This window comes from Anser cygnoides, chromosome 8 (genome assembly GCF_040182565.1).
Source record: "Anser cygnoides isolate HZ-2024a breed goose chromosome 8, Taihu_goose_T2T_genome, whole genome shotgun sequence".
In the NCBI taxonomy this organism is placed as follows: domain Eukaryota; kingdom Metazoa; phylum Chordata; class Aves; order Anseriformes; family Anatidae; genus Anser; species Anser cygnoides.
In genome coordinates, this window is record NC_089880.1 from 19,648,763 (window position 1) to 19,673,408 (window position 24,646).

The following is a 24,646-nucleotide window of genomic DNA, read 5'->3' on the forward strand; positions in this document are numbered from 1 at the left end:
CCACCTTCTGCCAGAGGGACACTAGCTGACACATAGCAGTATGTGTGTCTCCTGAGATTCTCCAGTCTTAGAGTAGCCCTAGGGTTTTGTCTGCACGCACAGAGCTTCATTTATTTTTTTTCTGTTTGTTTGTTTGTTTTTTTGCCTCCAAAGAAATAGTGTGGTTTGGGCGTATTCCCCTATCATTCCTAATCTTAGAGTTGAAAACAAACTTTTTCTAGCAAAGCATTAATCTCTTGAAAAACAAATTTGGAAACCAAGGATCAAAGGAGAAAATTGTGTCAAATAATAGAATTCTAGATTGTACTTAAGAGCAAGATGGGATTCTAGATTTTTCTTTGCCACTCCTAATCTGATGTGCTGGTAACTCAGCCACCAATGCTCCAAAATTCTGATTCCATATGTTTGACCAAAATGAAATGCAATTCATATTAAAGCCCTGCTTACTCCAGTCTTTTGCTACTGACTTCAGTCTTTTGCTAAGCCATTTTCTCTCTGGTTCTTCTGTTGCACTTTATTTCTCAAGATTTGGTGTCAAGGTTCTTCACCTTTCATTCAGTCAGTCCTTGCATAGGCTGCTGTCAAAGTTTACATCCTGAACAGTATTAGGAAATTGTAATCCCCAGTTATCCGGGCCAAAATTCCTACAGCTAACCATCTTTATAAATCAACATATGCTTTTTGTAGTCAATGGGAAAAATAACCAGGCCAAACCTCCTGTACTCCTAACAGACTTGCCTAAATAATACACTTCATGACACCACTGAATGTTCTGAGGAAACCAACATTGCTTGAACATTTCTCTCTTAGTGCTATTGTTGCGTTGACAGCTTAGATTTTATAGCAACTTTAATCATGTGTATCCTGTTCCTTCACCTCTGGCATTTTGCAAATATTCCATTTCTCAGTTCCTGCTACCATAACTACCTTCATCAAATTATAATTCATCAATCTCTTTCTCCCACACCCACAGAGGAAACCACAGAAGAAACACATCAGCTAAACAAGAAAATGCTAAATGTATACGTGTAAGAAAATCTATTAATTAAAAAAAAAAAAAATGGAGGGGGGGGCAGAAGAAAAATTAGATGTAGAAGTTAATGTGGCCTCAAGGCAACATTGGCAGTAACTTATCTGCTGACAGTTTAAGCAAGCTTTATGAACCTGTTTATTCTATGCTCAACCTTACCTGGGGAAGGAAAGAAAAAAAAAAGGCTCATCAAGTAGAACAACAAAATGGGCCAGTGTTATCTTGAAGATACAAAATAGTAATAAATCATACCAGAAACATCAACATTATATTTGCATTTCTACGAAAAAAAATAAATGGAAGTTTCATTTTTAAAGTCCTTTATTTTTCTTGTAACATTTGATTAGCTCCCTATTCAAGGCAAAGCTGTAGGAGTTTCTGCCTGAATTACAAATGTTTATAGAGTTGTACATGGAGAATGGTGTCTGCAGGACTCTTAGCTGTTTCTGTTTCTTGGCCAGTGTAAGAGGTATTCTCATCACCTGTCAGCTTTTAAGTGATGTGGATAAGTGTAGGACCCCAAAAGTACTTCTGGCTTGAGTTATTTTGTGGCATACTAAGGCGTGTTGTCTGGACCTAGTCTCTGAGCAGGGGAGGATGTAGACACAGGGAGATTTTCTATAGTGTGTAATTCATTGATAATTTATTTTTAAAATGTTTTGTAAATGTGAATGAAAAGAAACTAAAATCAAGTTTTGAGTGTTTCTGCAGCACCTACCCCCTATCCGATTATTCTTTGTCCAAATCCCAGAAGATACCCAATAATAAATATTAGGGAAGACGGTAGTTCCAGTCAGACAGGACTGGACTGGTTCTGTCCAACAGGAGACAGTAGCTAAAGATGGATGGCTGTTGTACTGAATATGAAAAAGCAAGGAAGAACCAAACTGACACTTTGCAGCACAAAAGCTGCCATAAGAAAGTGAGGATAGTGAATATGGGAGGCTGATTTTGTGACATGTGCTGCTACATGTCATTTACCTGCAGAAATAGATTAATTTCTAGGGGAAAAAGATCCAAAGTTGAATTCTTTGAGAAGTCAGATTCCCCAGTGACTCTGTTGTCATGGGTAATGTAGGCACTCGAAACTCAAGAGTTAGTACTGAAAAATGTGAGATTGGCTTTTAAGCACAATAGCAGCTGGATTAATTTCATTCATCTTCTGGCTTCTGACCCAGGCTAGTACTACTGGTTCTCTTTTTATATTATGATTTGCAGTCTGATTCTTGTTGAGTCAAAAGGGAGTCTGGTTTGGTCCAAGACAGTTCCTTTGGTGGTAGGCCTGACTTTATTCTTCTAATAAAGCACATTGTGACCATGAGAGCTGCATTCAAACTGTCTAGAAAGTACTGACTAGAACCAAAGCATCATCTGTTTCGACTCAAGAAGGACCAAACACAAAATTGCCAGAAAAAAAAAGAGTATGAAATCTTCCTTTTAAACTTGTCCCATATATCAGAAATAGGAGTAGATATTTCTATAAACTTAAAGGCATAACATTCACTTGCTAAAGTTCTGTCTGTAAGTGTGAATTGTGGGATTCTAAAAATTTCTAAATAACTTAGTACTGTGGATCCTGACCCATCAAAGGGATAACTTATACAAATTATTGCCCACATAGTAGAGATCTCAGCAGATGCACAATTTCCAGAGAAAGCAGAAAAACAATCACTGTTTGAAAAGATAACTTCAATGTGAGATGTAAAATGAACAGATATTTTTCTAAGTCATGTCTGAGTTTCAAACATGAACAGAGACCACAAATACACACAAGATAATGTGAAACTTAATTTTGTTCATTAGGAAATCATTAACGACAGAAAGCTGTTGAACACACCTTCTGCTGAGAATCTTCTGCATCTTACCTCAAGCATAATCAACAGAGAGAAGGGGATCCATTAAATCCTTAATAATAGATGAAAGCATCAATTGATCTTCGTAATTTAAAATGCACAGAAAAATTAGAAATGTAGAGAAAATGCATGACTCCATGGCTTTACCCAAATCCTTATCCCTTAGAAGTGATGTCACCTCTACATGAGATACATAGAATTGCCTTGCAATTAGTAAGAGACCTTAAGCAGCTCAATATGCAGTGATGACATTCAAGAAAGCGTGTTATAATTACATAATATAGTTAGTGGAAGAAAGATGTAATAGGAAAATTTTGCTACATAGCAGCTCATCAATACTACTGATGCTGTTCCTTATGCTTGACCATTTGGTCTGTTATATTGTATGTAATTAATTTTTCTTAAGGTGTTGAAAGCTTGTATGTCATTTCCCTGCAGACATAACTATGATGACACACAAAGCATAGTGTTTTTTCTCAAGGTTCATTTAATATAGGGCTATTGTTGTTAATTGTAATGCACTTTCAAAGTAAAATAGCTCTTATGTTCATGATGTAATACATTCTCTCTACTCAAATGCAAAAATTACTAAAATGATTTAAATTGACATTTTAGTTTGCACTGAACTACCTACTATCACATACCAAAATTGACAGCTGATGTTTTTCTTAGTATAGTGTCAAACAAATGACAAGAAAAAGTATACACTGTGCATCTCTCTTTTCCCTCCAGAATCCTTTATCTCAGCTATGGGTCTCTATTGCTAGGTACATATCTCCATGCCATAATACAATATTAAGTGGCAATACTCCAGCTGGGCATGACAATGTAATTTGTCCAATAAGCTATCTGAAATGCAGGGAATAAGAACTCTCTTTATTCTGCTATTGGAAGTACACAGTTTTAGTATTCAATAGCATCTGAGTTGTAGCATCGTGAAGTCAGGAGGGAGACCTGTAAAACTGCTGTCTTAGACTTCTGGAGGGCAGACTTTGAGCTGTTCAGGACACTGGTTTGTAGAGTCCTTTGGGAGGCAGTCCTGAAGGGCAGAGGAGTCCAGGAAGGCTGGGCACTCTTCAAGAAGGAAATCTTAATGGCTCAGGAGCGGTCTGCCCCCATGGGCCCAAAGATGAGCCAGCTGGCGTGGAAGAAGACCGGCCTGGCTGAACAGAGAGTTGTGGCTAGAGCTTAGGAGAAAAAAGAGGGTTTATGATCTTTGGAAAAGAGGGCAGGCCACTCAGAAGGATTATAAGGATGTTGTGAGGATGTGTAGGGACAAAATTAGAAAGGCCAAAGCTCATCTGGAGCTCAATCTGGCTACTGCTGTTAAAGACAACAGAAAATGTTTTCATAAATACATCAACACAAAAAGGAGGACAAAGGAGAATCTCTATCCTTTACTGGATGCAGGGGGAAACTTAGTGACGAGAGATGAGGAAAAGGCTGAGGTGCTTAATGCCTTCTTTGCCTCAGTCTTTAGCAGCAAAACCAGTTGTTGTCTAGATACCCAGTACTCTGAGCTGGTGGAAGGGGATGAGGAACAGGATGGGGCCCTTACAATCCACAAGGAAATGGTTGGCGACCTGCTACAGCACTTGGATGTATGCAAGTCAATGGGGCCAGATGGGATCCACCCGAGGGTGCTGAGAGAACTGGCGGAAGACCTGGCCAAGCCACTTTCCATCATTTATCAGCAGTCCTGGCTATCAGGGGAGGTCCCAGTCGACTGGCGGCTAGCAAATGTGACGCCCATCTACAAGAAGGGCCGGAAGGTAGACCCGGGAAACTATAGGCCTGTTAGTTTGACCTCAGTGCCAGGGAAGCTCATGGAGCAGATTATCTTGAGCGCTACAGGCTGGGAGATGAGTGGTCGGAAAGCTGCCTGGCAGAGAAGGACCTGGGAGTATTGGTTGATAGTCGGCTGAATATGAGCCAGCAGTGTGCTCAGGTGGCCAAGAAGGCCAACAGCATCCTGGCTTGTATAAGAAACAGTGTGGCCAGCAGGGCCAGGGAAGTGATTGTCCCCCTGTACTCGGCTCTGGTGAGGCCGCACCTCGAGTACTGTGTTCAGTTTTGGGCCCCTCGCTACAAGAAGGACATGGAGGTGCTTGAGAGAGTCCAGAGAAGGGCAACGAAGCTGGTGAGGGGTCTGGAGAACAAGTCTTATGAGGAGCGGCTGAGGGGGCTGGGATTGTTCAGCCTGGAGAAGAGGAGGCTCAGGGGTGACCTCATCGCTCTCTACAGGTACCTTAAAGGAGGCTGTAGCGAGGTGGGGTTTGGTCTATTCTCCCACATGCCTGGTGGGAATGGGCTAAAGTTGTGCCAGGGGAGGTTTAGTTTGGATATTAGGAAGAACTTCTTTATTGAAAGGGTTGTTAGGCATTGGAATAGGCTGCCCAGGGAAGTGGTTGAGTCATCATCCCTGGAGGTCTTTAAAAGACGTTTAGATGTAGAGCTTAGAGATATGGTTTAGTGGAGGACTTGTTCGTGTTAGGTCAGAGGTTGGACTAGGTGATCTTGGAGGTCTCTTCCAACCTAGGTGATTCTGTGATTCTGTGATCTCTCTTATAGAATCGCACACTGTCAATGAGACAAACGTCTTTGGGACCATCATTCAGTGATGGTCTGTGCATCAGATCCTTCCTGTTTTTTGCAGGTAGACACCCTGAATGTAATCGGTGGGCTTGATACAGTAAGGCAAGTGTTACAGGAATTACAAAACAATCCTGTTCTTACTAATGGCCCATGAAGGAAGGGGACAAATACAAAGAATAACAGGAGTTAAAAAACAAACAAACAAAACCAGTAAAAACTTATTTTTCCACTCCAAGTAAGGAAATATTTCTCTGAAACACACAGGTAACTGATTTTCTGAACAAGAAGGTTCCATTATGCACAGGCATTTTGTAATCATTAAATTAGCAGTTTGGTCCTAAAGACTATTATAATAATTACATGGCTGCAGGTGAGTTCTTATATTTAATTTTCTGTAAATGCCCAAAACCTGCGTTGAACAGGATACCTTTCAGAGATAGTTCATTCCTTTGCTTGTCAATTTTAATTTCTACTGTTGTGTGTTGATTACCATGCTTTTGTTAACTGTTTTTGTAGGACAGCCATCCAGACTCTAAAGAGGCAACTTTGCAGACTTTGTTGCTCTTTGTGCTCTTTGTTGCTCCATTTTAATCTGTTTTAGAAAAATCTTTTATTTACCAGTACAATTAAGCATAAGCACATGTAAATGTAGCTTCCACTATGTGCAATGATAGCATATCCTCTCACTGCCCTCTCTAGAACATCAGAATAGCATTCTCTGCTATTTTTACTTGCATTGATAAACTGGGCAGGGGTCTTCTATTACATACAATGCTTTGTTTAAATCTAAAAATCTTAGGCAGCAAATAATTCTTAGTAGCTTTTCTGGAAAGATCTCAATAGCTATGGGAGCAAGTCCTGACTTTTCCTAATTATCTTTCTCTCAACTGTAGTTGGAAAAAAAAAAAAAAAGGGGCGGGGGGGGGGGAGAGAGAGAGAGAGAAGCAAATAAATTAATAGCTGTTTTATCTACTTTGTCTATAATCTGCTCCTAGTCTCTGCTGCTTTTAGATACTGGCACCCAGTCCCTCCATCTTCTAAGCTACATACACCCCAGGGTAGGGGACAGTATTTCTTTTTCCTTCCACTTCCCAATCCTGCCCTGCAGCTTTCCCCTCTTCCTCCCAGTGATCCAGCCAAATTAAATTCCTAATGCCAGTGAGCCCTCTTGAGCTGTGAAGAATTAAATTTCCTCTGGTCTTTTCATTTATCTCTGAAATATTATGTACCGGGATACAATAAGTTCCAGTATGGAACATATGGTGGTGGGATTCAGCAATAAATCCATGCTAAGTGAGACCTGTTATACAACTCACTAATCTCATATATTCTCTTGTGCTACATCTTGCTTCTCATCTGAGATCTATCAATAGAAAGAAGATCCATTTTTAATAATGTATTATAGAATTTATTTCTCTACGCTGGTCGAGAAGGTGTGTAAAATATAGACTGCTTATATACACTCTGCAATTTAAACAGTCATAGAAGTTCCAGAAAAAAAAAAAAAGTTACAGATTCATGAAGAGAAAGACAACTACTAATAAATTTGCTGTTAAGAGTGTGAGTTCAACAAGAACATAGAACTGAAGAGTCTATCAAGACCACTGAATTCTGTCCCTTGCATTTCTCACCAGATTTAATTTATATGATATAGTCAAAGGAGTGACTCAAAGTTATTGTTAACTTATTCTATGTTACCCTTATGTTCTGTTACACTATGTGGTATTAGACATTACTGGTTTCTAAGTTACATTTGTCCCAAACCAATCAGACACAAAGAATCCATAGCTGTGGTTTGACTTTTTTTTTTTTTTTAATGGAAGTTTTTGTCTGCAAGGAAATGACAAGAAGGTGAAACAAACTGGTGAAAAGCTAGCAGAAAAGCAACAGACACATACACACAAACAACAACAAAGCACCAAAACCTTCAGTGTACTTTTAGTTTGGCCCTAAATAAACAAATACATGAACAAAACAGGAGCAGAATTTTGTGCATGTCTTTGAAGAATGAATTGCATCAATTTCTTCAGAGAAGAAATTCCATCTCCTGGCAGAGACCTGAAATTCAACTAAATGCTTAGGTCAAGAAGGGGCAGTAATTCAAAGAACTTATCCTTAGTCAGTATCATCCTGAATGATTAAAGAAGTTTACCTCATATACTTAAATAACAACTGCTGAAATTCAGATATTTTGGATGGCGTATTTCACATAATGTTGCTTTTTCTAGACCACATGTATGGTGTTTCTGTGATGTTCCTCAATTTTCTTCTGAGCTTTTCTTTGTTGAAAGGAAGAAATCTGAGCTATAAGTTTCAAGCGCCAGATCCGTATTTCAAACCTTCCCGCATCAGAAATATTCAGAACTGAGGGTTTTGTTTTGGCTCATTTCTCATCATAAGTATATATATTAAACAATATTGGCCTTGCTTCTAGTCCCTAGGATATCCCACTGTTAATCTTTTCTAAACTGAGAGTGGGCTATTTATTCCTACTCCTTGCTTCCCACCTATTAACCAGCTTTTAATCACTGACAAGAATTTACCTCTTACACTGTGGTTACTAAATTTCCTTAATAGTCTCTTGTGAGGAACTTTATCAAAAGCCTTTCAAAAGTCATAAGTATATCATATTCATTGCTTCTTCTTTATCCACTGTTTTGTTCACCAGTTCATATAATCCTAGTGTGTTTGAGGAGTATAATTCATCCTAGTCAAAGCAAGGTTCTCTTTCTTTATCATATTATGCTATATAATACAGCCTTCTTTCTTTTAAATTGTTGTTGTACTTTTATTATGGTGTGAAAGCATGTTTGTAAAGTAGTAAGAAATAAACCATACCATCTTTAGTTATATGATGTTATGATTCTCATACTCAAGAAAGCTTTTCTTCCTACATTACTTTTCAAGTGCCCTCTCTCCCATAATTCATCCTAAAACAAAACCTGTTTCTATTTTGTTTGTACGCTGGTTTCAGTAAGGGGATCTAACACATAGCTTGTATGCTGGTTTGGTTGGGAATATGTCATATCAGGATACTGGAAAATAAAAATACTTTTCTAAAGATTAATATAGCATAGAACACAGCCATATGTGATTCAGTATAGCATGGTCTTAGCTTGGAGCACAAGCTAAGTAAAAATAGTAAATAAGTAACATAGAAAATGTCCTTCATCTCAGCCATTAATTCTGAAGATGAATTAAGAACAGGATTTCAAGTAATTTATGCAGATAGCTGTGTGTCTCAACTATATGTGTGTGAAATCAGGTATCTGTCCATGCCAATGGACAAATATCCAATGGGGAGGAAGATGGATGCCACTTAAAAAGAGGGGACATGAATTATCTTTTCATTGCTGAAAAGCCCAGCATAACCCAGGAAATTTTATCAGTCAGTCTCAGAAATCTTCATTCTGCTCATTGAGTGAAAGTCAACTTTTGTTACCCTCATGATCAGCAAGTGACTAGCGTATCCAAGTCTAACGTGTACAGCAGAGTCCTTGAGTTAACTGATCCTTGTCTGTAGAAAACAGAGCTCAGTGTGTATTTGGGATACAGTGCAGCCCTGATTCTGAACAGTTGCTGTAATTAAAAATATAATTTGTACCTCTTCTCGTAATGTTTTGATGGCCTTGGGCAATAATTACAAAAGTAATTAATTAAACAAAAGCCTAACTACTATTACATAGGATTATAAAATATCACAGAACAAAGATACAGTATAACCCTTCTCTTGTATTTTCTGGTAGGTGGTTTGTATGCTGAAGAGTAATTGGCATGGCATTTAAAATACACCAAATAAAATTAGATGGTGATACCACCCTTAACAAAAATGTTGCCAAAGAGCCCTCTGCAACAGGGCATTGATCCCTGATTATGGTACTTAGGTATGACCATAGTATGAATAAATAATGATAGAAAGAAATTTCCCACTGCTGACTGTAGTAATTCTCAGGCTCTTTCAGCTTTCTTGGCATCCCCTCTCACTCCACCCTCCCCTTAACACTTCCCTGGTGATTTTCTCTTCCTTCAGTCAATTCCAATGGTACAAGCGACAAATAAAATTTCTGTCTCTCAGTACTTTTCCAGACTACAGGTTGGAAAAAGTAAACCATTAGTCACTTCATGAAATCCTCCTTTGTGCGACCAGACTGAGAGCAGTTGCACCTTTATGCATATTTTATGCACATTTATGGGCTGCATTTCACAGTGCTGTATTTAGTTCCATTACAGTTTTCCATCATATTGCTCTTTTATTATGGCATTAATTATGTATTGTTTTTACTTTATCTTACAGTATTTTTTAACCTCATTTTCTTAGTTGTGTTTTATAATGTTTATAAAGTTAATTTGTAACAATAAGGCTAATGTTATCCTGGCACTTTGCATTTGCCAAGTTGTTTTCTGATTGCTTTTGTTTGGGTACCTCTTAAATTCCCTCTTAAAAAAAAAAAATCAACATTAAAAAGTCTGAGACACTAAATAATTCATAAGCAAGGGGAATTTTTATAAAAATGCAAGGGTTTTTTAGGAGGCTGTGTTTCCACCGTTACCATTCCAGGTCATATGAAACAGCCATGTTGAAAGCGGGCCACAGTCAACCTCAGAGATATGGTGAAACAGTAGCTAAGAAAAGTAATCTTAATGAAAATAGCATATACACTTACACTCATAAAGATATAAAGTCTTTTTGGAAACTGCCATTACCCCAGATTTACCTGTATTTCCCTTTATATGGACTTTTACTGTTATATTATTTACTACTTAAATGTTCCTTTGCTCAATCTCCTGAGTTGTTTGGGTGGCTGTAGGACTGCTGGGGCCTGGGACTGGGCCTCTAAACTCCTGAAAGTGGCTGTCAAATTGCTTTGCATCTGATGATGCAACCTGCAGAAGCCCTGTGGCTTCTACAGCCACCACAGCCTGGAAGCTTTTCTTGCTACAGATAGTTCTGGTTCCCCACACGTGATGACATGCAGTAAGCCTCTGACTTGACAAAAACTACACCATGCAGTGAATAAGCGAATTACATGTGAGTTGTTTTTTTTTGTCAGAGGTTATTCAGGGCACTGAGAGGAGAACACTGTTGCCTTTGGATATGAGTCTATAGCACAGAATATGCTGTTTTTTCAAGAGTACTAGTAGAAGGGTTACCTGTGCCAAATAATAGTAATGCAGATAAAAGTGAAACATTAATATCATGAATTGTTGGCATACATTGTGACTTGTGAAAATAATAAAATCATTGAGGAGATGAGCATACACCCAATATTTTCTTTAAACTATCCTAAGGGGAAAAAAAAATGTTGTCGTTTTTATAGGGTCTGACAGGGTTTCTTTGAGTAACATCACCCCAGACTTCAGAATTGTAATTGTGAATATCAATCTGCAGGTATCACCAAGTAATGACTCTATTGCCATGGAAGTAATTTCAGTGATGCTGTCTGTATTATACTTAATCTGGCAGGTCCCAGCGGAAGCCAGAAGTCCAGAAATGTAGCACCACTTTGCAGACAGAATTTTTCATACCGGGAGATTCTTACAGCAAACAATTCCCAGGCCATGTTAGAAACGTGAGCTACAGAATGTGCTAGTGAGAGTACTGCCATAGTTCAGATTATTTTACTCAGAAATACAAAGTGATTTGGGTGTGATGCCAGAGATGCTTCTGAAGGACATATGGGTATAGAAGGCCAGTTTGGATCTGCCACACTCCACAGTGGAGACACAGCTGACAAAAACTAACCCTGTAAGGGAACTCACCTACAGCTGTAAGTTTGCCTCTGTTCAACGAGTACTCCTCAGCCCTGAGTGTGGGAAGTTAGTGCAGTGATACCTAGCTTGGCACCATATAGTTTGGAAAACAGTGAGGACAGCTCAAGGTTTACAAGCCTAGAGTATATCTGCCTGTAATTGTATTTCAATGAAATAATGTTATGAAGTCCTACCTTCTCTTTCACTCTTTCACATGGTTCATTGTTTTTTGCTTTATTTTGTTTTGTTTTCCTATGCAGTCATATACCAGTTGTTCTTAAATTTTGGTGGGAAGATTTATTCAAATCAGTCTTGATTTATAAGATACTCAAATATTGGCCAAGTCCATATCAAAGATAAAAAACTGATAGGACCAGAAGAAAATGTGATGTGATTGACAAAAGCTTTAACTACGTTTTTCCATCTTACTTCTGTACATTCCAGCTCTTTGAGTTTATTAATTTATAATTTATTTATTTTTTTAAATGTAACAACTAGGTTAACAAGGCTGAGTGAGGTTTTATTCTTAATTGCTAAACAGCTACAGGTCTCAGAAGTTGTGGCAGTTGACAGCTTTTGAAAATCAGACCATGTTACATTTCATATTGAGCTTTTCCATATATTTTCTTCTGTTTTCAGTGGACAGAATAAATCTTGTGAGTCTGGTGATTGTTTGAGAACAGTCATTTTGAAGTGATTTGCCCATTTGAAACAAAGATTGAAAAAGGAAGGCAAAGGGAAAAGGTTATTTTGTCCTTTGTTGCTGTTTCGCTGTTTTTAAGAGCACAAGAATTCTTTTGCCTCTTTCATACTGCTTTTCTAGCTGCAGGCACAGCTGGAGATCCAGCTTCTTTTCCTACCCAAACACTGGTTCTTTTTTCCTACCTAATTTGTGAGGGGGGAAAAGGAAAAATATCTATATGTAAACAGAGAAAACAAATATTTAAAGATGTGTAAAGTGATCATGGATGTACTTTCTCCCTCATTAGATTTGCCATTTGCATCCTTTACTTAATTATAAGGGTCACGTTGCACATCTATTCTGTTGTTCATGCTTGTGATATTATTCATTCCTGGCATTTCTATGGCAAAAGAAAAAGTCATAAATCTTTCTGACAGAAAAATCTGGTAATTTGTTCTCAGTTATACTTCCTTCTTTTATACTCAGGCACTGTGCTACTTAAGGCCAAACTCTGGCCCTTGCAGAGGCTGCAGGAATTCCTTTTCTTTCCATACTCTCTAGTTTGTATTTTCTCATTCAGGGCCATAGTGCGGGTACAGGTGTGAGGAGGGCAAAGAGAAGGGTATTTAAGTCACGGCCGGGAGCCCAGCTTTTCTTGGTACAGCAGCAAGACGTGGAGGGCTGGGATCAACTGATCGCTGGCTCCTTTTGCTCACTGTCCCTGTGTGTTGGTTTGAGGTTGTGCCTCTCCTCCAAGAAGGTGGCTGAGGCGAGGCAGGAGCAAAGCCAACTAACGCCCTGGTAGAAGTGGGTCTCAGCTGGATCAGGGGAGCCTTGGAGGAAACCCCCGGGGCAGGCAAGGTCGAGAGCATGCAAGTATGGCAGGGAAGTGTGTTTGCCCTTCCCCTGCTGCCTCGCCAGGGTGACTTAGTGACACGCTGTTGGTGAAAGACTGAGCTTTCTTTCTCTCTATGTCCTGCTCTTTACTTTGATTTTGTACTATTGTGTGTGGTGCTTGGCAGCTCTGGTGTACGAATCAGGCATATTAGCAGCTTTCAATGAGCAGCACAACAGGTATGATGTGAGTACAAGTGACACACCGTATGCCTGCACAGAGCCTCCAGCTCTCCAGAGCGACAACAGCTCCTGTCGGGGCTCGTATCCACACTGGAGGCAGAGCAAAAATCATGAGTTGTCCCATTAATTTACTAAAAGTAATGGATGTAGGTATCATAACACTAACATATAAAGCTGAAAGTAGTACGTTAAGCAGATATCACTTCTTAAAGAAGGATCGTATAAAACAGCATTAAGTTCACTGCTAATTAGGCAACTGATTAGAATTCATGTACCTTTTAGCATAATTAATTACACTCAAAATAGTAGTTTACAATGCATCATTTTAAATTACTCTTACAAATTTTTATATATCATTGGAATGAAAATAAATATTAGACTGATAATTTGATAGTTGTGAAAGAAACCTGAGTTATATATTTATGCCTTGTGAATATAACAGAAAACAAGGGAAAATAATTTCATATTAAAATCTAGGTAACTGCAGGGCATTTACTAACACTGATATTAATATTATTTTAGTTAACTTTCAAGTATAAAAAGGGCTGCGTAAATAACTCTGTATGAAATCTGGAGTATAATTTATAATGAATTTGTACTAATGATATCTAATGTGCCTAGTTAAAATGAGAGCTTTATAGAGAATAAATGTTACTCATTTACTTCAAAGGGAGTTACCAGACTTATGTAATTTGACGGTAATTTAAAATATAGAACAATATTGGCTAATAAATGCATGATTTACAAATTTCCCGTATGAAAATGAGATGCATAGGGTATAAAATTTTATTTAATTGTGTAATATTGGAAAAAAAAAAAAAAAAGAACTCTTGAGAATATTTTAGGCTGCAAAATATCTAAAAAAGATATTCCTGAAAAGGCCTCTTTATGATGAATTCTTAAATAATAAAAACTGTTACTAAAATCAGTAGATGTATAATGTTTTAATGAAATGTTAAGTTTACTATTATGCTGGTACTATGAGGTATAGCTTTCTGGTAGTGTTCGAGAATTAGTATTTTAAGTTAAGTTAATTTGTATGACCAAAACATACATGGGTCCTAATTCTGTAGTCATTGGCAAATAATTTAAGGAAAAGCAGGCTTGTGACCCATATATATTTTATTCCTAATTGTTATGCATAAAACGTTAAGATTAGCATTAGATCTGTTTGGGTTCATTAGGAGAAATATGCAGCAGAAAGAATCATGTTTTACAAAACAGTCATTGTTTTAATGAACGTATAATTAGTTCTACTGTAATAAAGTGAAAATCTATCCTGTAGATAGATTTTCCTCAGATTTTCTTCACAGGCGTGAAACTCCTAATTTAGTATGGCATCTTCTAAAATATTTTCCCCTGTATATCTTTTCACATTTTACAGAGGAACCATTCAATCATCCTTATGGTTTGCAGTATAAAGATTTGTTCCATCATTAAGGGACATATGGAGACCTTTGCTCGTATTACTTGTTCCATGGGGAATGTTGACTTTTTTGTTTCATTTAAAGAGAAGCAATCTTTAGTGAACCATTCCTGTTTAGAATTCACAAAATGGGAAATACTCCATTCTCACACAGCCACGCTTACCGTCTTATTTCATTTACATTAAAGACTCTTTTTCCACACAAAAATAATTATTTCATACTTACCTAAACCAGTATATTTTACATGTTTAGTAGCAAATCCTCCAACATATTTACTTTTAAATGTAGATATGAGTGTTATAACCTAGCTTCCTTTGTCATTCAGCGAATTGCAGAGGAGACATGTCTATGAAATGTTTTCAGCTTTTGCAGGTGGTGAAAGGACATTGTGGTTTGTCTGATTGTGAGGGTTTTTTTTTTTTTTTTTGTAGGAAATTATCAGGAAGTTATCCGGATTGGTAGGAATCATATTACATCTTATTCTGCAGGGGTACCTGCTGAAAGTCTTACAAAAACTTCATTGAAATTATTTTATTTTATTTTATTTTTAATGTAATCTGCTCTGTCGGTGATATCCTAGGGCAGTATGTTGACTTCATTTAATTTTGTATCATTGACAACTGATTCCAGCAGGTTGGAGCCCTCCTCTAGTGAACTGAAGCCATTTGTGATGCACAAAGGATGAGAAGGAGCTCTTCCAAAGGCAGAACTTTACTGCTCTAAGAACAGTTACATTCAGGCCAGCAAAGACAAGGAAGCTCTATTATTTCACCCAATTCGTTAGCATGTATTAGGTATAAAATTATAAAAATCCTTTGACAAGGAATTCTTTTTATTTATTGAAGACATAGACTTCTGAAGACAAGAGAGATGTCTTACCTTCTGCCCCATGCAGTGAGAAGAGCGGTATAGCATGGTTGTCCTGGTTCCTGTCAGAAGAGGAATAACATCTCCTGATTATCTGACTACCACTTTTCTACCTACCTTTACATATTTTTGTACCTTGGCAGGTGGATCTTTGAGCCACTTGGTCCCAGTACGGTTGAGGTGCTTGGCCCTTTGTAAATGTTTTAGCAAAGGCTGAAGTTATTACTATGGCAGTATTGCTGTGTCTAAGTATGATTAATAAAAGCATTTCCTTCTCCACAATAACAGCCCTTTTCCCACACCTGCTGTTACCAATAATTTGGGCTGCAGCAGTTTAGTGGCATCGCAGGGTAGCCATACACTCACATACAAGGTTGATCTGTGACAGAGATGTCATCTGCCTTGTTCATGTAGTACCAGTGGGACACACCAACGAACACAGAGAAAAGGAAATTAAGGGAACACACTATTATTTTGTTAGATGAGTCCCACATATGGGGCCAGTATCACTTGCCTGGACAAAACTATCCAGTTTTTTCCTGTACATGTGCTCAGTCCAAAGAAAGAGACCCCTTTTAAGGGAGACACCTCTGATATATCTGCATATCAGCAAAACTGGCTTTTCAATAATGGTACTTTAATGTTGGAGCTTTAACAGCAGTCCACTTCCAAGCAAATTGAAAGAGGTTCTTACCTTGCACATCTTGTGACATGTGAAAACTCTTCTGCCATTGTCTGTAAATGTTTTTGTGTCATATGGAAGAAAAAGCTGTAAGACAGTGGGACGAGCATTCAAAAATATCTCAGCATATGGTCACTTGCCAAATCTGAACGTGCCTAGAAAGTTGAATTTGGGATCCTATAGGGAAGCTTCACAGGGAAGTCCAGAATACTGGCTCACAATATTTTGATTCAGTTCCTGTTTACCATTGAAAATTATTACCATAGCCCCAAAATGTCAGATGAGTGCTGAGAATACGGATACTGATTCCGTGATCTATGGAGCTGTCAGACATTTTTTTTTTTTTTTTTATTTCTCCTACAGATTTGGGATAGTTTGTTCCTCATTTTATTCTTCTTCACTTATTTTCATGCTCCAAGCTAAAGGGGAAGCATGATTAGTACCTGCACTATGTTGTATACCGTCGGCTTAGGAAGGCTGCAGACCTTTTCATCTAATCAGCACTCGTGTCAACTAATGCAAGTGTAACACTAAACGTGTTCTGATCATCCCCCAGAGAAATGACATTTCATCTCTAGATGTACATTGTGAGGAATTTGAAATGTTTTTCTCATTGGGTTGAACGCTGGGTGAATATCAAGAAAACCAGCTAACTTCAAAAGGTCAAATTAGACAATTCTGAGGTGAACAGATGTGACTGTATAAGGTTACAGCTAGGTACTTCATGTGCACTTTTTAGACTTGTGTTGGGAATTGCATTTCTGAAACAGTCTCATAGGTGCTATTATGCAAATTCAAGTGTAAATCACCAGGAGACCAAAAACCAAGCAAGTCTAAACCTTCAGTAATACATTTATTGCACATTAGATGAGTCAAAGCAAAGCCCAAGACATACCCTTTTGTGGAGTAAAACCTTAATTAGATGAAAAATGTACAGTGCTATGACCTGATAAGTTATCTTCAGATTTTTTTTTTGAATGACATTTTTTTTTTTAGTTAATAGGAAATTATCTAAAGAAAAATACTCTCAGATGTCATGTTCTACTGAGTGAAATGTAAGACTTTCTCTAATGAATACCCACTGTTCTCATAGCCATTAACCACAGGTGTCATTGTAGAGTGTGCAGACCTCTGTGTGTATGGGGATAAACAGAAGTGTATTGCAGTAAACAAAATTTAAGGTAATGTATTTTCATTGTGGGATTAGAAAAAGTATTAGTATAATTTGATACAGATATTGTATGATGAGGTAACAATGTTATCTAGGCGAAAAATCCTGAAAAAAGAACTGCATCCTCATTCCAACAGTTCAGAACATCTCACGTACACTGTATTTTCACTAACGCTCAAACTGTAAAAAGTTCTGGGTATCTATGCTGACCGCACTGATAACAAATGACACACAAAATTTTCAAGCATCCTTTGGATTAATGGATGCAGTGCATGAATTTCTAACTAGTTGGATTTTGCTGCAATTCACAAGTCCAAAAGTTGTGGTTTTTCCTCACTGCTGCGCTCTGCAGACTCAACAAGTTCTCTGACTATATAGAATTGATTAGAGATCCCAATGAGAAAAAAGTTTTTAGATTATATTCATTTAATTTTGTAGTTCCTGCATTGAAAATAAACTCAATAGGATAGTTTGTAAAGACAAAATGGAGAGAACAAAAATTAATGTAAGTAGAAAACTAAATATAGCAAATGGTCCCATATTTATATCTCAGTAGTCAGAATACAAATAAACATCTTTGGTGAAAACACATCAGTGCTTCCAATTAAGGTAATATAATTGCATGCTTTGAAGTGGAACAATGGAAAAATCTGACAATCCATTGTATTAATGTGAGGCACAGACTTCAGAGACATATAAAAATAACATTTAATCTGTATAAAGCATCTGTTACTATATACTTTTTGTATAAAATTTTTAATTTGTGTAAACACACACATTAGTTCAATAAATAGATACCTACATCATAAATATACATATATGAAATCTGGTCAAATATTTCAATGCTTTCCGGAGCTCATAGCTTAAAAAAAGTCTGAATTTTATACACATTAAATTTAAGTGCATTTTTAGTAGGCAAAGGGGCTACAATGAAAACATGTGGGGCTAAGACCATTTACCAAAGGAGGAGTCATCATGGCCATAACTGGTAGAATTTTTACAAACTGAGAAGCCAGTCTTCATGTACATTTAGTCATTGTAAATTCTTCCTGGACTACCAGCAAGGGTGAAAATTGTCCTAGTGGGTGTTCTGACATTGACATTTTTTCATTAGGAGTACAGTGTAACAAGAAGCTTATTGTAAACAAATATATATATGACCTGTTTGCTAAGATTTTCTGTTTGATGTATACTGTGAAAGTTTTTAAAGATACTAGTGTAACATTGCAACTCTTTTGAGGTCACACAGTGTGGCTATCCCTAGTTTAAAAATAAGGTTTCTCAAAGAAAGAAAAGCAGTAATCAAGTTATATTTATATATTATTAAAATGTTTAGGGTTTAGTCATGGATCAGGACCTTTCCTGTGCTACATTTTGTAAATCTATAGAACATGGAATACCATAAAATCATCCATGGTTCCTGCGGCAGAGAAGGAAAACAAAATCATTTCAGTGCTAGCCTTTTGCTAAGAACCCTCTTAGTATCACCCTCTAGGTATTACTTGGCATTAAACGCAACAGTGACCAGCTTGAGTCACATGTGAACAGGTGGCCTGATCATGACAGTATTTGTTTAGGCATATTCCATATGTAGGCAGAGGTGGAAAATCTCAAATTCTCAGCTGGATCAATCTGATCATACCCTAGAATGCTGGTGAAGAAGCAACATTTGACTCACAGAGGGGCTCTGTGATACAGCAGAGCCTAGAAAGCCTGGAATAAGATAGATGGAAGTATTCAGTCATGAATAAAGTGAATGAATAAGATGTATGCATCTTTCTTCAACTGAAATTTTCCATTGGCTGTTGTAGTTATTGGTAAGTACAGATTACCAATGCTTCACCACTTATACCAATGATTGAAAAACATAAATTACTAGTGATTTTTCTCATCATATTACATACTTTTTTCTTTCTTGTTTCGAATTTTGTGGTATAGCATTCTTCAGTCAGAATCACCAAAATGAGTATTTATATTTCAGTCTGTTCTCATGGGACTTGTTCGCCTTGATTATAAGATTGGAATCTTATAAGTTAAACATCTACAAAATGACTAAAACAGCTGTTTTGTCATAAATACGTATTTACGGGCAGAGGCATACATTAGTCATTTTTTAAAAGGTATGAGCTGCCGTCATCTTCTTTGCATGCACTCCCACAGCGAAGTGTTCTGTACAGCTAGTTTGGGTCTGCTCACATTGTGATGCATCAGCTGTCCAGAGAAAGGGAGGGCAGATTTACAACAGTGAGTAAGAGTTGTTGACTCTGTCTCTGTAACACCAATGTCTGACCATTGGAGCAGTTTGTCTTAAATACTATTTGGCTACCAGTAGGAAACTGGGCCAGGATGCAACTCCAGGCATGTAGATTTCACATCAGGAAGGCTGAGGGAGATAAAGTGGGTTTAACCCTAGAAGAGGTCATTTAGATCATTGATACAACTTCTAAATGGAACAGGACAGATTCTTTACACCAGCTGGGGGAAAAGGGCCTGTAAAACACTTCTTCTCCCATTTGGAAATGTTTCAGACCTTCTGAGCATTTAATGGCAGGCTACAAAATGGCAGGGCAAAGAATCAGAAGAGTGGGTTGATGCTGACATCAGGAGCTTGTGATTGCATCTGTTTGCTGCTCCCTACACCTGGGATTTGAGTACATGGCCATCCACCAAAGCTCTCTGCTTAGCTAGTCTTCTCCTGAGGGTGCAGGGAGAAAGGAAGGTTTCTTCTGGCCGTGCCTCCTGACATGCTGTTCCTCAGGGCTGTCCACAGAGAGCACTGGCACTGCTGGCTTCCTGGCCAAGGGCCTGGAGCAAGTTTCCAAGCTGAGTCTAGAAAGGCTTTGTGTGCTTTCCACAATCCTTCTTTGAAAGAATGGCCAGAGACAAAGAAGTTGAGTAAACTGAAAGTTTTGTCAGTGGGGATAAATGAAATGAGAATAGATTAAGTGTGGGTGTAAAGAGCAAGGAATAACAACATCAGTGACTCCTCTTGCTGGTTTGAAGACTGCAGAACCTGCTATTGCATTTGCTGCTGTCTCTGTCTCCGCTTTCATGTATCGCAGCTGCAATGTATTGCCACAATTATAAAATTGTCCTTGCTTTTCGTTCTGGGTTTATTGATGTAAGGGGATTTACACCTGAACTGGCCAGGCCTGAAGCTACAAACCAAAGACATTGTAACATTGTAATGATATAGAAGGGATTGTTCTACATCTCCCTTTTTTTTTTTTTTTTTTTTGTACAAATTCCTGTTGCCAGCCCTTTTCGTAGGCTGGCATTCATTTACTCCCATTTTTGCACATGATCTAAGGCCACCGTAGCTGAGGGAAGACACAATAGCAGAGTTTGACAGTAATTCAAGTAGTGTGTTCTTCTGCCCTAATGGGATCACAGAATAATTCAGCTTGGAGGGGACCTCACGAGGTCTTTAGTCCATCCGCCAGCTCAAAGCAGGGCCAGCTCAGAGGTCAGACAAGATTGCTCAGGGCTCGAAACCTGTAAGAAAGGAGACTGCACAGCCTCTATGGCTGCTCCACTGCTCAGCTGGCCTCAGGGGTGCCCCCACTAAGCAGCAAACCTTCCCACACGGCCAGTCTGGTGGCAGATGGGGCCACCTCCCCTGCAGTGGGAGGTCTCACTCTACTGTCACTCCTGCATCCTCTCCGTGCTGACCGATGGTTCAGATTTGGCCTGCTCTGACACTACCCAGGACAGAGGTTTCTTCCCCTCACCTTCTGCCAGGGCACTGAAACTGTTTTGCAATTGCAGATCAGGCAGAGAAGTTGCCTTCTGGTTGTTGCCAGGAGCTGCAAGCCTCCAGCCTTCCCTGTCTTGGGAGTCAAAACTATTGTATTTTTTTTGTTCCTGTGGATTCTATGTATTTTTAAGGAATTTTTAGTGTTTGTGAAAAGGACACAACTGAATAATCCAGTAATGAATTCCTACGGTAATAGTATCTTTACTTTTCCCCATTGGTACAGTATTTCAATCCTGATCTTCAAAAATCTTACCTTGCGGGTTAAGGCAGTAGTTCAGAGTCTATGGCCCTAGGATAGCACCATCCTGACAGACGCTTATCATATAGCGTATGTGTGTCTGACTTTCAGAATGTGTTTAAACACAGGCTCCTACTACATTACTTAGAGAATGCCTGGGGGTGATAGTGATTGTTCACTACTCAGTATTACAATATGGTGTGTTTTTTCAGTAGCTGCTATCTGAAGAAAAGAGAATACAGATTTTTAAATAGAAAGTGCTTATAAAGAATTTATTCCTTACAATATTTTGTCAGTGCTACACTGCCATACCAACACATTCTGAATTCAAGAAAATGAGAAACAAGGATTTATTTATTCTGTGCGCTCAGGTGTTTGAGAGTTAAAGACTAAGTACTGGAGCCAAAGTATAGCTATGCTTTAAGTTTGGAGTGTCACCCCTGAAGTTAATAGAACTATTTCACATATACTTCATTTTAAATGAAATGATAATCTTATTTTTATCAGAAGTAATTATATGGTAATAAGCCTGTAGTTCAGAAATGAGAATGGGCTTGTGAATATGTAGCAAAATATTGGAAGTATTGTAAAGTAGATCATTAGTGGCAGAGTAATAATTTTGAGTGCAAAAGTCTGCTAAGAAACATTTTTTATGCTCTGGCAAAAGGAATAAATACAATCATGAAGGCGTCTTCATCAGTTATTTCCTATGAACACAAGGCAATGATTTGAGCACAGGAAAACAATGATTTTAAAGTACCTTTGCAATACCACTTGACAAATTGTAACAGAAGCCTGCAAGTACCTGTTATTACTTTGCTGTTTATGGAGACTATTTAAAATGTATATGAAGAAAGAAGTGGTGGGAATAATATGGTTGATCATGTTACTGCATAAAAAACTGTATGCACTATATGCTGCATTGCTATGGAATTCAGGTCATCAGGCACCTTAGTATTGTTAGAGCAACAAAAATATTCTATGTTTGAAGGTTTATATTTATACATTTCTGTTACCTTTTGAGCCACGTGTATTTATGTATTTCCCACAGCTTTTGAGCCAAGAAACTTAATAGATTTTTATATTCTTTTTTAAATAAAACACCAGTTAATTTTGGGTGAATTCACCTGAAAACTTCATTGAATTCTGCTAACTCAGCTGCTGTCCTTCAAACAAAAGGACAGCTACGTTTCTTACTGTCAGTTGATCCATTAGTGAGAGTGAGCAAAGTCCTGTTTCTCAGTTCAGCTGCACAGCAAGCTTTTTTCTCTCCTTCACAAATCAGTCATCTTACTAGGAAAACTGCTTTAAAAATACTTGGGGAAATGACTGCATAATAGAAATGGCCTGTGTTTGAAGGGGAGTGTGGAAGAAAGCATTGTTTGTTAGATATGGGCTGCTAGATATTAGTTAAAAACAAAATGATGGTGCTTCCAAAAATAAATATTGAAGTAGTTGACATTTTGTTTCTTGTCTCCTCCTGAGGTATTTTTGTACCACTTCCTTTCGTTCTTGAATAATATAATCTTTGTTTCCTTTACAAAGTACTTTCATTGTTTTCCACCATACTTAACTTTCAGGATGGAAACATGATCTAAGGAGAGTATTGTTGTCTGTCAAGATAAAGCACAATGAGTTCTTGTGCAATCTTTCCTTTGTTCTGTTCCCATTTCTAGACAGTTATTTGTGGTCCTTTTCAGCCCTGTAAGTAGTAAGACAATGGAAATCTGTGAGGAAGAATAAAAAGAAATAAAAGATTTTTAGCTGCAAAGAATAAATACCTTGAACATAGTCACAGGTGGGATCATAGGTGACAAGAGTTTCAGCATCCATAATTAAAAAGAAAGTAAGGAAAACAGAAATATAGTAAATTAACAGGCTGGACCAGAAAATGGATGGGGAAAATCCCAACCATTTCGCTCTCCGGCACTAAGGCTAAGCAGATAACTTTTGTTTTAATACTTTTTGTTTTTTTGTTTGTTATTATTTTCTCTTAGTTAGAATTTGCTCTACCTACTATACCTACTAGTATTAGGTACCAGTTAATTTCATTCTCAATTTTATTAACTTCTCCTTATCATAAAATGCTCAGCTTGGCTCCCAGTGAACTTGTCCATGAGCCCTGCCAAAGTTCAGGGCCTGAAGTCACAGATATCTCTTACGCCTTTCCGCGGACTATTCCTACACATTGCAGGGCGTGCATAGGGGAAGTCTGTCAGCAGTAATCTCATATTACCTCCTCTAGATTCTTTTCATTTCCTCACTGTCTTTACTCTCCTTTGTGGTCAGTCCACATGTGTGTGTAGCAGTATTTGTCAGGCCCAGCTAAGTGGGTGGCTGGGCCAGTTGCATCCTGATAAATGTGCAGAGAGTGCACAGAGGTCAGCCACAGGCGCGTTTTGCAGTGCAAGCAGCACAGGGCCAGATTGCTGTACAGACAGAGGATTAACTATGTGAAAATACAATTCAGACAAGACCCTTGACAAATTTTATGAAAATCATCTGCAATGAGGAATTTGAGGAGGCACTCTGTGCTGCAGTCAGCACTAAATCCCTTGTATTTTACAACCCAATAATCAACCTGCTGCTGTGATTATCAGAGTGGAAGAGGATGAGTGGTGAGAGTAAGTGGCTGTTGGTATGGTGCCCAGACCTACCAGGGCCCTGAAGCAGCTCCAGCAGGAAGCTATCCCCATTTGACATCCTTGCAGTCTAAGCAGACAATGAAGATTTGGGGAAGGTGAGATGCATGTGGAAGGTCTTAATTTGGTTGCCTTTGTCCTGTATTTGTTCTGATCCGAATCCTTTCTTCACTCTTCTTTACTGTCCCAAAGCCAATGAAAAGATGATAATGCCAGGAGACATAGTTGAACACCGTCTCCTGAGAAAAACGTCATCTAATAGTCTGCAGCTTTTCCAGCATTGATTTATTCCCCCAGACATAATTGTCACCAACTACCAGGGCTGCCAACAGCTTCAGTAAATTCTCTTTAAGAAAATTTCTTAAGCTCCAGCGTTTTGTCTTTTCTTCCCACTCCTCTCCCCCTTCTTTTTTTTCTTCTTTTTCTTTTTCTTTTTTTTTTTTTAAGTCCCATTTCTCACTAGCAGAAGACAAAGTTTACTGGCAGATTAAAAGGCCCACATCAGTAAAACCAGCAATGGTAGCAAACTTGGGTGAAAATATCACTGAACTGTCTTTTTCAATTTTAGTTAAAGAAATTTTTATTCCAGTTGATGCTCAGTTTGTGTGAGACCTTTGGCATTTTTAATAAACCAGACTCTCCCTGGGAGGTGTGAAATCCTTTGGGTGGGAATTCATTCAATAAGAATTGCCCAGATAATTACTACACCAAGATCATGCTTGAAATCTGAGAGCTGCCCGGACTCCTTGTGCTTTTTGGCTGGATCATGCCTGAACTACTGTGGTCTCATTAGCCCTTACCCACTCCAAAACTGCAGGGAAGAAAACAGGCAATGCCTTGGAGAGCTGGTCATTTCATAGCAATGGGACGAACG

At 38.2% G+C, this 24,646-nt stretch overlaps 1 long non-coding RNA gene across 4 annotated transcripts in view; it reads left to right on the forward strand.

Moving 5' to 3' along the window:
• The window catches only part of LOC106033976 (uncharacterized), a 62,544-nt gene that overhangs the window by 17,208 nt on the left and 20,690 nt on the right, over positions 1 to 24,646 (forward strand). The window lies entirely within an intron of this gene.